This window comes from Narcine bancroftii, chromosome 8 (genome assembly GCF_036971445.1).
Source record: "Narcine bancroftii isolate sNarBan1 chromosome 8, sNarBan1.hap1, whole genome shotgun sequence".
NCBI lineage: Eukaryota > Metazoa > Chordata > Chondrichthyes > Torpediniformes > Narcinidae > Narcine > Narcine bancroftii.
Genome location: NC_091476.1, coordinates 98,948,091 through 98,965,053, shown reverse-complemented (window position 1 = coordinate 98,965,053; position 16,963 = coordinate 98,948,091). Strand labels below are relative to the sequence as shown.

The 16,963-nt window shown below is 38.4% G+C and overlaps 1 long non-coding RNA gene across 1 annotated transcript in view; it reads left to right on the top strand.

Moving 5' to 3' along the window:
- The window catches only part of LOC138741821 (uncharacterized), a 44,510-nt gene extending 27,873 nt beyond the window's left edge, over positions 1–16,637 (top strand). Inside the window, exons 2-3 of the long non-coding RNA XR_011343793.1 lie at positions 11,590–11,688; positions 16,156–16,637. This is a non-coding gene — a long non-coding RNA (uncharacterized lncRNA). The remainder of the gene's footprint in view (positions 1–11,589; positions 11,689–16,155) is intronic.
- Positions 16,638–16,963: the final 326 nt, after the last annotated feature.

Sequence of the window (16,963 nt, the reverse complement as noted above, 5' to 3'; positions counted from 1 at the left end):
AATTGCTTTGACCCTGTATCTCCATTCAATACGACCAAAGGTGTTCATAAAACTTCAGCAACCTATTCCTGCTTTCAGTCAATGCCCTTTGATCCCTATAGCTGTAAGGGCCAGATCCAACTCCCTTGTGTTGATATCTATTGAGGTGGGCTCACCAACCTTCTGTGGAACAGAGTTCCATGTTCACAACTCTGAGTAAAGAAGTTTCTCCTCATCTCAACCTAAGTGTCTTGCTTCTTATCCTTAGACTATTATCCTTGCTTTGAACTCCTCAACATCAGGAATGTATTTTTTCTGTATCTAACATGTCTAGTGGTTTATACATCTCTTTGAGAATCTTTCCTCATTCCTTCAAATTTTAATGAGTGCAGTTGACATAGCAGTTAACACAATGCCTTTACAGCACCAACGATCGGGACTGGTCCGGGGTTCGAACCCTGCGCTGTCTGTAAGGAGTTCGTACATTCTCTCCATGTCTGTCTAAGTTTTATCTAGGGGCTACGGTTTCCTCCCACCATTCAAAAATGTACTGGGGGTGTAGGTTAGTTGGGGGTAAAATTGGGCAGCATGGACTCGTGAGCCAAAAATTGCCTGTTACCATGCTGTATGTCTTTATTTTTAAATATTTTTATTAATTTCAAAACAAAATGTAAGCATGCACATACAAAACAATTATGGAATAGAGAATATTAATAACAAATGACAAATTTAATATCTCATCAGACTATAAAGCATATATAACCATACTTCAAAATTATAATAAAAAGAGAGAGAAAAATGATTATTCCATATACAGCATGTATCTAAATCCTATTCCCTAATCCAAGGTATATGACTAAAGAAAATATGTACTTAATTCATAGAATAAAATGGAAAATATATATTTTTTAAAAATAATATTATGTCTAGAGATTATGAAAGTAATTCAAGAATTGTCCCCACAACATTTTAAATTTTATATTTGAATTATTAATTGAATAACATATCTTTTCTAAATTTAAATAGGACATAATGTCTCTGAGCCATTGAGCATGAATAGGTGGGGCAGCATTCTTCCATCTAAATAATATTGCATGTCTATCCAGGAGAGACACAAAAGATAGAATATGACATTTAATTGGAGGTCAAGAACGATCAACTTCTTCAATTGTGCCAAAAAGAGCAACCAGAGGATTAGGGTCCAAATTTACATATAAAATTAAAGTTAGAGTTTGAAATACCTCCCTCCAGTATTTTAAAGGCTAGGACATGCCCAAAACATATGAATTGAAAAAGTCCCTTCTATCTTACATTTATCATAGTAAGGATATACATCTGAATAGATACGAGATAATTTAACTTTAGACATATGTTATGATGAAATTGTACAAGGCATTGGTGAGGCCAAATTTGAAGTACTGTGTACAGTTTTGGTCACCAAATTATAGGAAAGATATAAACAAAATAGAGAGAGTACAGAGAAGGTTCTCAAGAATGTTGACAGGATTTCAAGGTTTGAGTTACAGGGAAAGGTTGTGCAGACGAGGGCTTTTTTCTCTGGAGCTTAGAAGATTGAGGGGGGTCTTGATAGAGGTGTTTAAGATTTTAAATGGGACAGACAGAGTAAATGTGGATAGGCTTTTTCAATTAAGAGTGGGGGAGATTCAAACTAGAGGGCATGGTTTAAGATTGAAGGGGGAAAATTATAAAGGAAACATGAGGGGAAATTTCTTTATGCCTCTTGGGAGGGATGTGGAATGAGCTTCCGGCAGACGTGGTTGAGGCGGGATCATTGGTTATATTTAAGGAAAGACTGGATAGTAACATGGAGAGGAGCGGACTGGAGGGGTATGGACTGGATGCTGGTCAGTGGGACTAAGAGGGTGGGAATTTGTTACAGCATGGACTAGTAGGGCCGAACTGGCCTGTTCTGTGCTGTAAGTGGTTATATGGTTATATGGTTATATGGTTATATGAGCCTTATGTACAACTTTAAATTGCTTTTATTAATGATGGGCACATTAGGATGTATTATTAATCAGCTTAAAAATTAGACCCCAAACTTCATCTGATCATATAAAGTTTAAATCCTGTTCCCAGGCATTTTTTATTTTAGCTAGAGGGGCATGACTTAAGCCCACTAACTTAACATAAAGAATGGATATTAAACATCCTGAAAACTTACTAAATTGGGAAAGTATTGACAAAGTAGACAGTAAAGAAGTGTTAGGGTTCGATTAGTAAAGCAGAAAATCATCTCCATAAAGGGAAACTTTATGTTCAATTCCCTTTCTACAAATGCCTGAAACATCACCACACTCTCGAAATACAAGCACTAATGGATCTAAGAACAAATCAAACAACAATAGACTGAGAGGACACCCTTGACAGGTTCTCCGTTGAAGATTGAAAAGTTGTGATTGTTGAAATTTAGAAAGAATTAAAGCTATTGGGGTTGAATACAATAATTTAATTCATAATAAAACCTGATCTGAAATTGAATTTTTCAACTCAATCAAATCCTTTCTCTGCATCAAGGAAAAGAACATATTTGGGAACCAGACTCAAGAAGAAATACTCAATATTTAATAGGTGATATATATTAAAATGAGAATGATGGTTTTTTAATAAAAACTGGTCTGGTCTTTAAGGATGATAAATGGTAAAATATCCTTCAATCTACAGGTCTAAATTTTAGCCAGGATATTTACATCAACATTGAATAAAGAAATTGGCCTTTAAGAAGAGTACTCTGTTGGATCTTTACTTTTCTTTGCAATAAACAATATGCACACTTCATTAAATGTTGCCAGGAGATTACCCTGCTAAAATTGAGTCTGATAACACCAAATTTAACTGAGGTGAAAGTGGAGAAGAAAAAGGTTTGAAAAACTCTACAGGAAACCCATCGGGTCCCAGAGCTCTTCCCAAATGTAGTGAAGAAATAGCAGAAACTATTACCTCATAGGATATAGGCTCATCTGGTCTTATTTTCTCATCTAAATAAAGCATAGAAATATTTAAGCAATCCAGGAAATTTTCCATATAATTACTATCATTTGTGAATTTGGAGGTATAAAGTCATTTGTAATATTTCATGAATGTATCATATATCTCAGAAACAATACTATATTGGCCACATATCTGAGATGAATTTATGTTGGACAAAAGGTATATTTGGATCAATAAGAATAGAAACACCCCTGGCCTTAGCCTGGAAGGAGGAATGAAAATGTTTTCCTCTCCACTTTATTATGAGATGGGAATTATCACAACTACGAATATGTGTGTTCTTGTAAAAATACAAAATTAGTTTTAAGCTGCTTTAAATGAGAGAACACTTACTTCCGCTTCACCAAATGATTCACACCTGTTACATTCCAACCAATAAAGTTAATAGAATTATCCATAATTTTCCATTATTAATGTGGATTGATTAGAACAGTTAATACTGACCACCAAGTGGCAACATTGAAGTAAAAATAAGAAATTGGTGATATATTGTAAAAAATACATTCTACATTCTAAGTCAAAATTTAAACACATTTCTAAAACCATAATGACCTTGAAAAAATATAAACCAACCTCTCCCCACCTACATACCAGAACCTAGGCAACTGCTAAAGATTTTGCTGCTTGCTCTCCCAAACAAACCATTCCAAACCCAATTATCTCCCAGCTGGAGTTTGTTGACTAAAACTCCATTGCTACAAAAGTAAATATACACCATTCTATCATAATTCTTTTTCTATTTTGACTACATTAAACACTATGTACTCTTAAATTTCCCATGTACTTTTCCCCATGAAATAAATAATTCAATAAATTTAACAGAAGGAGAAATACCAAAGTAATATTAAGTCAATATTTCTGAAAGAGAAATTGATATATATTCAATAACTAATTAAAAGGAGAAAGATAAACAGACATTTTTATATAAATCTTCTTCTTTGGCTTGGCTTCGCGGACGAAGATTTATGGAGGGGGTAAAAGTCCACGTCAGCTGCAGGCTCGTTTGTGGCTGACAAGTCCGATGCGGGACAGGCAGACACGGTTGCAGCGGCTGCAGGGGAAAATTGGTTGGTTGGGGTTGGGTGTTGAGTTTTTCCTCCTTTGCCTTTTGTCAGTGAGGTGGGCTCTGCGGTCTTCTTCAAAGGAGATTGATGCCCGCCAAACTGTGAGGCACCAAGATGCACGGTTTGAGGCGATATCAGCCCACTGGCGGTGGTCAATGTGGCAGGCACCAAGAGATTTCTTTAGGCAGTCCTTGTACCTTTTCTTTGGTGCACCTCTGTCACGGTGGCCAGTGGAGAGCTCGCCATATAACACGATCTTGGGAAGGCGATGGTCCTCCATTCTGGAGACGTGACCCACCCAGCGCAGCTGGATCTTCAGCAGCGTGGACTCGATGCTGTCGACCTCTGCCATCTCGAGTACTTTGACGTTAGGGATGAAAGCGCTCCAATGGATGTTGAGGATGGAGCGGAGACAACGCTGGTGGAAGCGTTCTAGGAGCCGTAGGTGGTGCCGGTAGAGGACCCATGATTCGGAGCCGAACAGGAGTGTGGGTATGACAACGGCTCTGTATACGCTTATCTTTGTGAGGTTTTTCAGTTGGTTGTTTTTCCAGACTCTTTTGTGTAGTCTTCCAAAGGCGCTATTGTCTATCTCATTGTCGATCCTTGCATTTGATGAAATGGTGCAGCCGAGATAGGTAAACTGGTTGACCGTTTTGAGTTTTGTGTGCCCGATGGAGATGTGGGGGGGCTGGTAGTCATGGTGGGGAGCTGGCTGATGGAGGACCTCAGTTTCTTCAGGCTGACTTCCAGGCCAAACATTTTGGCAGTTTCCGCAAAACAGGACGTCAAGTGCTGAAGAGCTGGCTCTGAATGGGCAACTAAAGCGGCATCGTCTGCAAAGAGTAGTTCACAGACAAGTTGCTCTTGTGTCTTGGTCTGAGCTTGCAGGCGCCTCAGATTGAAGAGACTGCCATCCGTGCGGTACCGGATGTAAACAGCGTCTTCATTGTTGGCGTCTTTCATGGCTTGTTTCAGCATCATGCTGAAGAAGATTGAAAAGAGGGTTGGTGCGAGAACACAGCCTTGCTTCACTCCATTGTTAATGGAGAAGGGTTCAGAGAGCTCATTGCTGTATCTGACTTGACCTTGTTGGTTTTCGTGCAGTTGGATAATCATGTTGAGGAACTTTGGGGGACATCCGATGCGCTCTAGTATTTGCCAAAGCCCTTTCCAATGCCCTTCTACTGAAATATAACCACAGTAAATGTATTATCCCAGAAAAAAAGAGAAAAATTTGCCCAGTCATAAAGAACCAACTGATAGGCAACTATCAAATGTTGTGTAATAAATGTAGGAAAGGGTTAAAGTTAATAATAGTCAATCATTTTCAATCTTCAAGCAGAAGTTCCCATGGCGCATGTCGTACAGTAGTAATAAATTCTTCTGGGAAGCTCCGAGCCTCATTAGCAGAATGCAGCAGCTTCATCTGTCCATTAAAAAGTGTAATTTGAAGCCGTGCAGGATATAGCAGGGAAGGCTTTAAACCATGTTTATATAGCTCTGACATTACTTATTTGTGTTCACCGTGCTGCTTCATGACTTCAGCACAGTAATCTTCTACAATTCTTATACATTGACTTCAAAATTCAAGTATCCCTGTTTGACAGGCTTCAGGAATCAAGGACACCTTTACTTGATAAAGATGTAGCCGAAGAATAACTGAACAAGGTTCCTGTCCAGAAGAAGGCTTAGGTAATATAGAGCCATATGCTCTATCAATCACTGGCAGAGATGAAAGAAATTCCTTACCAAGGACCTCACAAAGAAACTCAAAAAAAGAATTTAGTATATTGCCTACTTTCGGTGGATTCAAGCAACCCAAGGATTCATAAATTCTGTCTTCTACTCCTACCTTCCATATCAATGACTTCCTTTGTTAGTTTCAAATTATTGTCACTTAATCTGGAGCATGTATTTTCCATTTCATCAGCCATTGAATGAAATTGCTCAGTTCCTTTTCAACCATTGTCAAACGTTCACCATGTTCTTCAGCTATTTTCAGTATTTGGTGGAGTTTATTGGTTTTTTAAAAAATATTTTATGTTTTTTAAAAATACAGAATATTTGACTCAATTAATATAACAATAATACTTTCAATATAATATCATAGAAAAACGTTCATAGGGACCAAACAAATAAAAAGGAAAGGAGAGTCCCTCTTCTCTTAGTGCCCCCTCCCCAGACTCAAAAGGAAAGGGCACAGACTGAAGGGAATAGAGGGATAGAAAAAGATATAAAGTAGAAAAGAAAAAAACAACAGGAGCCAAGTTCGACATCTCAGAGTTACATCATTTTAAAAGTATTCCATTTGAAATAAGACTAATTTACAAATATCAAAATCAATATACAATCGGGGCATTTAAGTAATCTAAATAAGGTTGCCAAATTTCGACAAACATATTCTATCTATTCTTAAGACTATAAATAATCTTCTCAAGGGGATACAACTTTGCACTTCTATGTTTCAATGATCAATGTGAAATAGGGAATTGGATTTCCCTGTTACCACTGAACATTTCCTGGCTATTGACAACAGAATTGCAATAAATTTAGATTTACTTCTCTAACTGCTAAATTCCACAGAAAAATTAATTCCAGATCTAGAGGGAAGTTAACGCCCACAATCCCAACGAGTCTTAATTTTGTGTACTACCAGGTGGAATTTAAACGATACAATAGAAATACCACATCTAAAACACCTATCAGAACATTCTGGTTTATTTTCATGCATCTTTTGAGGTGTGAAATATAATTCATGCAGAAAATTATAATGAATCAGTCTCGATCTAGAATTAATTAAGGTAGTCATAGATCTGGCCAGCATTGTGGATCGATTACAATGCCCAAATCCGATTCTCGTCTTTCCCTCGATCTTTGTAGTCCAGATTTAATGTTTTGATCTTGGATCAGAGCATATGTATTATAGATAAATATGGTTGCATTTCCCCTTTTGATTCAGAATTTCAATGTAGGACTATTAATGATCCTCACTTTTCCCTCAAAAATGATCGCAATTGGAGATAGCAGAAGAATGTGTTGTTAAGTGAATTATATTTATTTTTAAGTCCCTCATAAAACATAAATTGTCTCTGTTGATCATAACAATCTTCAATGCACCTGATATCATATGGGTACCAGGTAGCCAAGATTTAGTTACCCAAAGTCATGGGTATTAAACTGTTTTGAGATTGAAGTGTCTTTGTAGATAATCCCTCTTTAATTCCCACAAATAGTTTAATTTTATCCCAGCTATGTTACATGTTTCAATAATGTGTTATTTGTTTTCCTTTAAATTAATTTAAAAATCCATTTCTAAATAAATTCTTCTGCCATCTCCTCTCCTACCATGTGCAAACCACTTATAGGGTTGAATTTATTGTTAATCTGACACAAGACTTCTTTAAGATCATCAGTTATAGTCTGTGCTGATTGATTATCTTGGTGATAGACTCCATGGTCAGATTCGTTAACACTTCTTTCTTCGCAAATTTGCTTCTTGTAGCCATTTCAATACAAGTGTATGAAGGGGAAAGAAAGGCAAGTAATATGGAGCATCTTAGTTGTCAAATAAGGAACTAATTAAATGGAAGAAAGGAAAAGTAATTAGGAGCATTAGATTGCTGCTGTTACCTGATGAGCAGCCAACTGGAAGTCATTCTGTATGTCCAAAAATTTTCTTTAAAAAATAAAGTATATCCCTGGTCTATCTTGTCTTATTTTCAATGCAGTAGACTTTTGGATTATATGCCAGGTTTGAGCCCAGAAGCAATTCATCAATGCAAAATCACAATAAGACTGTAATGTACCATTGACAGATTTGGTCTTCAGAATCCATCAATAAGTCCTATGTTTGTAGTACACACATAGATGCCTGGAAATTACTACAAATTCAATGTCTGAATATGAATGGTTCAAATTAGCCAGAATGATCCATCCTAATATTTTAATCTATATATAATTAAGATTAATGTTCAAAGTCAAGGTGGGTTACATCATGGAAAAGAGCTTGAGATGGTTTTACTCCCAACCGTCTTCTGCTCCTGTTTATCCAGGTAGGACAGATTAGTAATTTGGGAGGAGCTCTTCAAGAAACTTTGTTAAATTGCTGCAGTGCATTTTATGAAAGCAAACACAGCAGCACTGGTACTGGTAGAGGAGGAAGTGAATGCGGTGTTAATCAAACTGACATGCTTCAATAGATATGGTATTTATTGCAAATATCTCGGTTAAGAATGTGATTAGTGACGAGTCCTCAGGATTTTGCTGAAGTATGTTTTGCAGAAGGAATGCTGTTGATTGTGACTGGCTGTTGCTTCCACTCTCGCTTATTGAAATGTTCCTGAAGTAAAACCTGTTCAAATTCAATTTAACTTGTCAATTATTACTCCAACCTTTATACTGTGCAGATCTTGCTGCCAGCAAGCTCAGATTTATGCAATATTTCCTGGAAAAAAATGAAATTGTGCAGCATGTAAATGTACAAGCAAGTCAAATGGCCGAGAGAACCTCTTCATAATCCCGATTCACAAAGCAACTTTAACTTGGCAGAATTGAATAAATTACCTCCAAAGATGATGAACTTTTGCATTTGATTGATAGTGTCACAACCACTTTATACTGGAACATAAGGAAGCTGCATGCCTAGGCAGAAACGCAAACTTCGAAAGCAATTTCATCCCATAAATTTGTCTTTCCTATTGATTGGAATATGTGATTCTGGTAATTTTACACATTTGAAGCTTTCATTAGGCAAATGGAAAAGAGCAGAAATGTTGCTCCATTCAGTAAGTCCCTGCTTTTTCCTCACATTTTACTTTAATTGAAATTGCATGCAATAAAATGTATTCCACATAATCATTATAAATCTGTTATTACTGTTACCTCAGGCCTATGGACCATCACACACATAGTATCTTATGTAAACCTGAAAGGGCACATGGAGAAATTGCTATAATGTTCAGCGAGCTACCACTGCACTATTATGGACAAGCAAAATGATAGATTAATGGTTTTTCCATTCTGGTGTAACATTGCTGGAAATAGAATATTCAGAGAACGTAAATAAATTAGCAAATGTGTGCACACTCAACATTCTGATCAAAATCTCTGTTGCCTTAAACGCAATATTCTTCTCTCATTGTTGTCTCATTTAATTTCATTTCAATGCAAGTTTTCTCTCATCTAACTTAATCAGTTCAAGCCCTCTCTAAAATACCAGTATGTAATCATACCAAGGTGTCGAAAAATGCAAGGTTCTGAAACTCATACAAGCCAAATCCTTCTCCATCTGCCACAATATTGTATTATTTGTATAAAATCATATTGCTTGGAAAACATAATTTGTTCTTAAGAAACAGGAAGAAAAAGTTATGTCATATTTAGTGACTCACATTATTTTGATAAGGCTGTGACATCTGGCTTCATGTGATTTGTGTTGGCCTCAGAAACAATGTAAACATATGTGCTAATTTTCTAATTCCTGGTCTCTGTAATTAGATAATGCTGAGAAATATGTGTTAATTTTAACAACACTTGCATTTCTTGCTGGTTGCCTTGTATTCTGTCATGAATTGACAATAATCTTGGTAGATTCTGTCATTTCTGAGGGATCTGCAAGAAAAGAGTTAAGTTTGAATTTAGCTTTATTAAAACATTTTTGCTTTTCTCAATTTACATATACCTCTGTTTCATTTATTAGGTATTGTGTGTGATGGATTTCTGTGGCAACTTTTGCTGCAACCATCTCTTCGAGCTTGGATCGGGGCAGTGCAGAGTCAGAAACTTGCAAAGATATAAACACAAAATCCTCTTGGTGTTTTTGGGTGATAATGTTCATTTTTCTTACCGAAGTTCTACTCTAGAAGATTGCATTTCTTTTTTTAGCTGTGAGAACATTCGTATTTTCATCTAACAGATATCAAGAATATTCTTTGGCTTGGCTTCGCGGACGAAGATTTATGGAGGGGGTAAAAAGTCCACGTCAGCTGCAGGCTCGTTTGTGGCTGACAAGTCCGATGCGGGACAGGCAGACACGATTGCAGCGGTTGCAAGGGAAAATTTGTTGGTTGGGGTTGTGTGTTGGGTTTTTCCTCCTTTGCCTTTTGTCAGTGAGGTGGGCTCTGCGGTCTTTTTCAAAGGAGGTTGCTGCCCGCCAAACTGTGAGGCGCCAAGATGCACGGTTTGAGGCGTTATCAGCCCACTGGCGGTGGTCAATGTGGCAGGCACCAAGAGATTTCTTTAGGCAGTCCTTGTACCTTTTCTTTGGTGCACCTCTGTCACGGTGGCCAGTGGAGAGCTCGCCATATAACACGATCTTGGGAAGGCGATGGTCCTCCATTCTGGAGACGTGACCCATCCAGCGCAGCTGGATCTTCAGCAGCGTGGACTCGATGCTGTCGACCTCTGCCATCTCGAGTACTTCGACGTTAGGGGTGTAAGCGCTCCAATGGATGTTGAGGATGGAGCGGAGACAACGCTGGTGGAAGCGTTCTAGGAGCCGTAGGTGGTGCCGGTAGAGGACCCATGATTCGGAGCCGAACAGGAGTGTGGGTATGACAATGGCTCTGTATACGCTTATCTTTGTGAGGTTTTTCAGTTGGTTGTTTTTCCAGACTCTTTTGTGTAGTCTTCCAAAGGCGCTATTTGCCTTGGCGAGTCTGTTGTCTATCTCATTGTCGATCCTTGCATCTGATGAAATGGTGCAGCCGAGATAGGTAAACTGGTTGACCGTTTTGAGTTTTGTGTGCCCGATGGAGATGTGGGGGGGCTGGTAGTCATGGTGGGGAGCTGGCTGATGGAGGACCTCAGTTTTCTTCAGGCTGACTTCCAGGCCAAACATTTTGGCAGTTTCCGCAAAGCAGGACGTCAAGCGCTGAAGAGCTGGCTCTGAATGGGCAACTAAAGCGGCATCATCTGCAAAGAGTAGTTCACGGACAAGTTTCTCTTGTGTCTTGGTGTGAGCTTGCAGGCGCCTCAGATTGAAGAGACTGCCATCCGTGCGGTACCGGATGTAAACAGCGTCTTCATTGTTGGGGTCTTTCATGGCTTGGTTCAGCATCATGCTGAAGAAGATTGAAAAGAGGGTTGGTGCGAGAACACAGCCTTGCTTCACGCCATTGTTAATGGAGAAGGGTTCAGAGAGCTCATTGCTGTATCTGACCCGACCTTGTTGGTTTTCGTGCAGTTGGATAATCATGTTGAGGAACTTTGGGGGACATCCGATGCGCTCTAGTATTTGCCAAAGCCCTTTCCTGCTCACGGTGTCGAAGGCTTTGGTGAGGTCAACAAAGGTGATGTAGAGTCCTTTGTTTTGTTCTCTGCACTTTTCTTGGAGCTGTCTGAGGGCAAAGACCATGTCAGTGGTTCCTCTGTTTGCGCGAAAGCCGCACTGTGATTCTGGGAGAATATTCTCGGCGACACTAGGTATTATTCTATTTAGTAGAATCCTAGCGAAGATTTTGCCTGCAATGGAGAGCAACGTGATTCCCCTGTAGTTTGAGCAGTCTGATTTCTCGCCTTTGTTTTTGTACAGGGTGATGATGGTGGCATCACGAAGATCCTGAGGCAGTTTACCTTGGTCCCAACAAAGCTTGAAAAACTCATGATATCAAGAATATATAAGAGACAGAAGGTGAGCTCTGTTGTATTATAAACAGATGTTTAAATTGAAAATGAGTCTTCAAACATCTTATTGTGCATCCTGGAAAGATTCCAGCTTTTTAATCAGTCATTCAAAATACTTGAGTTACAATTGTGATATTGATACTAGTAATGAAGGGGCCAAGTTCTGTCACAAGGTCAAATATAATTAACATTTGAATCCATCGCTTTCAGTTAATGTGGTTTCAAAATATTTCAGAGTATAGCAAGTATTTTTTTTAAATTTAGACATACAGTGCAGTTATAGGCCATTTCGGCCCACAAGTCCATGCCACCAAATTTACATCCAATTAACCTACCCAATTAACCTCTGTTTCAAATGGTAGGCAGAAACTGGAGCCCCCGAGGAAAACGCATGCAGTCATGGGGAGAATGTACAATCTTCTTGTCGACAGTGCAGGATTCGAACCCAAGTCCCTAATGCTGGCACTGTAAAAGTGTTGTGCTAGATATTACGCCAACCGTGCTCTCAACTTAGGACATCGTGAGAACCCTGCCACTACACCTTTTATGATATTCATTTTGAGGCAGTGTCCACATTCATTACATAGATTCGATGCGTTAGTCCTTATATCAAAGTGTCAATTGTTACAGGATGTGTGTGATTGATGAACCAAATATTTAATGCCCATCACTCATTGTGCTTGAGAAGATTGCAGTCTTGAACCACTTCATCCCTTCTTGTGCCAGTATTGTCATGGTACTGCTAAAATATCTAACAGTAGCAGTCATAAGTCATATGATCCTTTCTGCCTAATCTGCCTTTTTTCAACAAGATCATCACCCAATTACACCCAAGTCACCAATGAACCTACTAACTCGTACAAATTTGGAATGCCAGGGGAAACCGAATCATCCAGAGATACCCACATGGACAAGGGTTAAGACTCCTTATGGACAAGACTCCTTATAGACATCACTGGATTTGAACCTGGGTCGCTGGCCCTATTGTGGTGTTACATTATCTGTGCCATGCTAATCTCGAATCTGGCAAACCACTTGCTTTTCACTGGCCACGAGTACTGAATAATTATGAAAATCTAATAGTTAAATTAAGATAAATAAATATTTAAACTGAAGTCACTTCCTTACTAAAATCGACACCTTGTGGGTACTGTGTTCTCTTGTAGCAGCTTGTCAGAAATGGACAACTATAAGGTTTGCTTAGCCATTTCGGAAGTTAAGTCTCAGCATCTTCACTGTGAATCTGAAGACTCAAAATGACCATGCTAAAATGTCAAAATTCTTTTGTCTCAGACTCTGGTGATTAAGTTTTTCAAACCAAATCAGTTGTTTCATGGTCTAATTACTGACACCAGATTTTCAATTTGATATATTTGATTACTTGAGTTTAAATTGGCCATTTGTTGTTGCAGTGTTTGAATTCGGTCCTTTGAAGCGTGTTTGGGTGATTTATATAGTAAATTAACCACTGTGACAGTGTTCCCACATCTTCTGGGTCTCCTCTGGATTCCCCCTATTGATCCTTTTCTTATAATCTAATAAGTTCACACATGACAATAGAAAGCCGTGGTAGAAGTAAAAACACATTGCTGGAGAAATTCAGCTGGTCAAATAGTGTACTTCATAGAGCAAAGATAAAGATACACAAACCATATTTCAGGCTTGAGCCCTTCATCGAGCTATGAAAAAAAACTGAAGGCAAATGCCCGAACAGAATGGTGGTGGGGGGTGAGGGGTGGTGATGATGTTTTGGGAGGGTGTGTTTCACCAGTTTGAAAGGTTTATACAAAGGACACCGCTCCCAAACCTCTTCTCATCTCCATACATGCAATCCAAATATTCACGTCCATCAACGATCACCAGTGGAGATCATGTACTGGAAGAATTCTAGTCCCATTGCACCAATAGTGTCATTGCTTTTCTGATAAAATTAAAGTCCACGGAATTATCCAATATCATTAATCTTTTGTACTCTTTATTTCCTTCCTAACGTAACACAGACTAGATGTCAAAAATGAAACCTTCAGTTCAATGTGATTGATTGCTAGCGTCTTACAACATTTGAGGGAAACTCTCTATATTTTTATTGTCCTTTGAAACAAAAACATTCATAAAGCTTTTCTTTCCTAAAACACTATTACCTCAGATATTATGAAGCTGGCAGCATTATAATTTATTTACGCAGACCCAGCAGATGATAGTTTATCTTTGGCAAAATGATAGTTTCATAAGCTGTCACAAACACGAGCATATTGTAATGATTGAAGACTCTGTGAAGCATCATTTAACAAGTTCAGTTATGCTGTTGTATTTTTCAATCAATGTAGGCCTGGTATTATTAAGCATTCATCATGCTTTCAAAATTTAGCTCTGCATAGCAGTCTTTAGGTGCTTAAGGGCTTCTTTCAAGCTGTATCAGTCTCCCTGAAGTGTTGAACAAAATTAATTTGTAATTTAATGCTGAAAGAAAGCAGGATATTTTGAAATATCAAAGTAGCCCAATCAGTATCTAGGGGAAAAGATAGGCCAGCATTTCCTGTGTCACATTTCAAATGAAATGCTAATTTTTTTTCCACTTTTCGATGGAGTGACCTATTAATTTTAACTTTTTTAAGGAAGACAGCCATTTATTTTACACTCCCAATGTCCTCATGATGTTCTAAACCACTTTGCATTGAATACATTATCTACTAAAGGGCCATTACTATTTTCACATACAAAACATGTTCACCAGTTCAGGCACAAACACAAGTGTCAGTGATGTTTATTGGATAATTGTTGTCCAGCACACTGAAGAAAACTCCTGGCCTTCCTTTGACAGAGTCTCATGTATGAGGCCACTGCACTGGAGGTTAAACTGGATTGTCTGGTCATCAATTTTCTGGTTTGGATGAGGAATGTAATAACTTAAGGAGAGCGTCCTCATCTAATAGCCAACTTCAGTTCAGACTCCTACTCTATTGAATTTGATGATAACCTAGAGAGGAGACACAGATCTGTGTTTAGCAACAGAGTGGAAAACTTATCCACGGGGAGGGAAGGGAAGTTCCAACCAGGACACTGGACAAAGGAGAGGAGCATTTGCTGCAAAACACAGATAGGCTTTGGCTGGTTTTGATGTGAAAGTTGAAAGTTGCACAAAGCATTTCAAGATCAGGCTGATTCCCTAATGAGTGCTCCCTCACACATCCAGTTTCCTAGTGGGAGAAGGGAATTAGAGGAATAAGCCTACAGATAAATATGTAAGTAGATGCCAGTTGACATGAAGGTGCAAGGTTTCATTTCACAGTCACAGATCTTTCCAAACCAGAAGGCCATCCAGTCCATCATGCTTGTGTTGTCATTTTGCTAAAACAATTCAAAACCTATCTAATATCCATTCTCACTCCATACAGGTTTGTTTATTCTTCTGCTCTGATGGTATATGTCCCATAAACAATGAAATTCACTGTTCAACTGCTATATTAAATAATCGGTCTGTCAACTTCCTGTCTATGAAGGAATCATTGACTTAATTTTTAGAATAAAACTACCTTGCACAAATATCAAGTCTATAAAGGATGATTAAAAAAAGCTATGAAATTTCACAAGAATCCCTCTATTTTACTTCATTATCCCTGATTGACAACAAGGAGAGCTGTCATGTAATGTTATCAGAATTGAAAATGACACCTTCCCTGTAATTTTGATGCAGTGGAAAATAATGGCATAGGTATTCGCTATTTTTTAAAAAAATTCATTTTTCTCCTCCTCAAGCCTGAAGCTCCACTTTTCCCTCCCCATGACCATGCTAAAAGGAAATGTCAGGTCATGCTAGAAATCTGAAATAAAACAGGAAATGATGGAAACACTTAGCAGGTCAGACAGCATCCACCACAGAGGAAGATAGAATTAATGCTTCAGCTCTGAGACCCTTAACTCTGAAACTTTGCCTTTTTCCCTGTGCTGCCTCACCTGCTAGGCTTTTCCCAGTATTTTCTGATAATAATCTGCCCTGTTCCTCTGTTGTAGCATTTTAAAAATTGTGTCAGTCTTGAAATTGCCCCTATATTTGTTATATTTGGAATTTTAGCTTCCTCTGAGTTCAAGTTATAGAATAACACCTCACTGGTTGTTATTGTAAATTAAAAAATTTAGCATATTAATTGTATTAATTCTACATAGACTTCTAGATTGAAGTAGCCCAAAAGACTCAATGGCCTCTTTACAAAAATGTGTCAATGAAGCATTCATAAATTGAGGAATATCTGCATATCCTTTCATGCCTTTGATCTTTCCTTTTCCCCATAATTATGGTATGTTACTGGTTTAGTCACAAGGTTTCTGCATCATTAATGGAGAGACATGAGTTTGAGTCATTTTGTGAAGTTGGGAAATCTAAAGTCAAGTAATAAAGCAAGTGTCAACAGTGGTGGTCTTGCTGCTTTAATGATTTACTTTCTTCAAGATAAGTCTTACCTCGTCCTTCTTTCAGCTCAGGGACAACTGGAGCTGAGCAATGAACTCCGGAATGGCTAATGAAGTCTACGATCAGTCAATGAATGAATGAATCAATATATGAAGCTTTGGATGCACCACCAGCTCTACAACTGTTCCAGAAGCCTCTGTTCCATAGGTGTGTTTCTTCTGAGACATGATTCCTTTCTTTGTCCTTTTTCCCTCTTCTCAGTGAGAACTATGCAATTTGACCAAATTAAAACTGTTTTAATCCTGCAATATTAATAAAGTCCTTAGGCACCCATCCTATTCTCTCCTTTTATGGTTTGGAATGCTTAAGAACATAAGTGTGGTGCTACCACTATGTGTCTAGATGAATGTATGGGCTGGACCGTCCCCTAAACCTGTGACTCCTTCCTCCCAGATATCCCCATGAGCCTAAGTACCTGCCTTGGGACCAGGCCAGCAGAATGCAAGCTGTGTTGACATTTTAAGGCAATTAAAGCCTATTAATCACGATTCTCTGTCTGATTGTGGTTGTCTGGTAGTACAATAGAACATAAGAAATAGGAGCAGGAATAGGTCATCTGGCCCATCGAGCCTGCTCCGCCATTCAATAAGATCATTGCTGATCTGATGATTAGCTCATCTCCACTGACCTGACATTTCCCCATATCCCATAATTTCCCTACTATGTAAAAGTTTATTCAACTTTGTCTTAAATATATTTATTGAGGTAGCATCCACTCATTCAATGGGCAGTGAATTTCACTTCCCTTTTAGAAAAGCAATTCCTCTTCATCTCTGTTTTAAATAAACTATCCCAAATCCTGAGGTAATGTTCC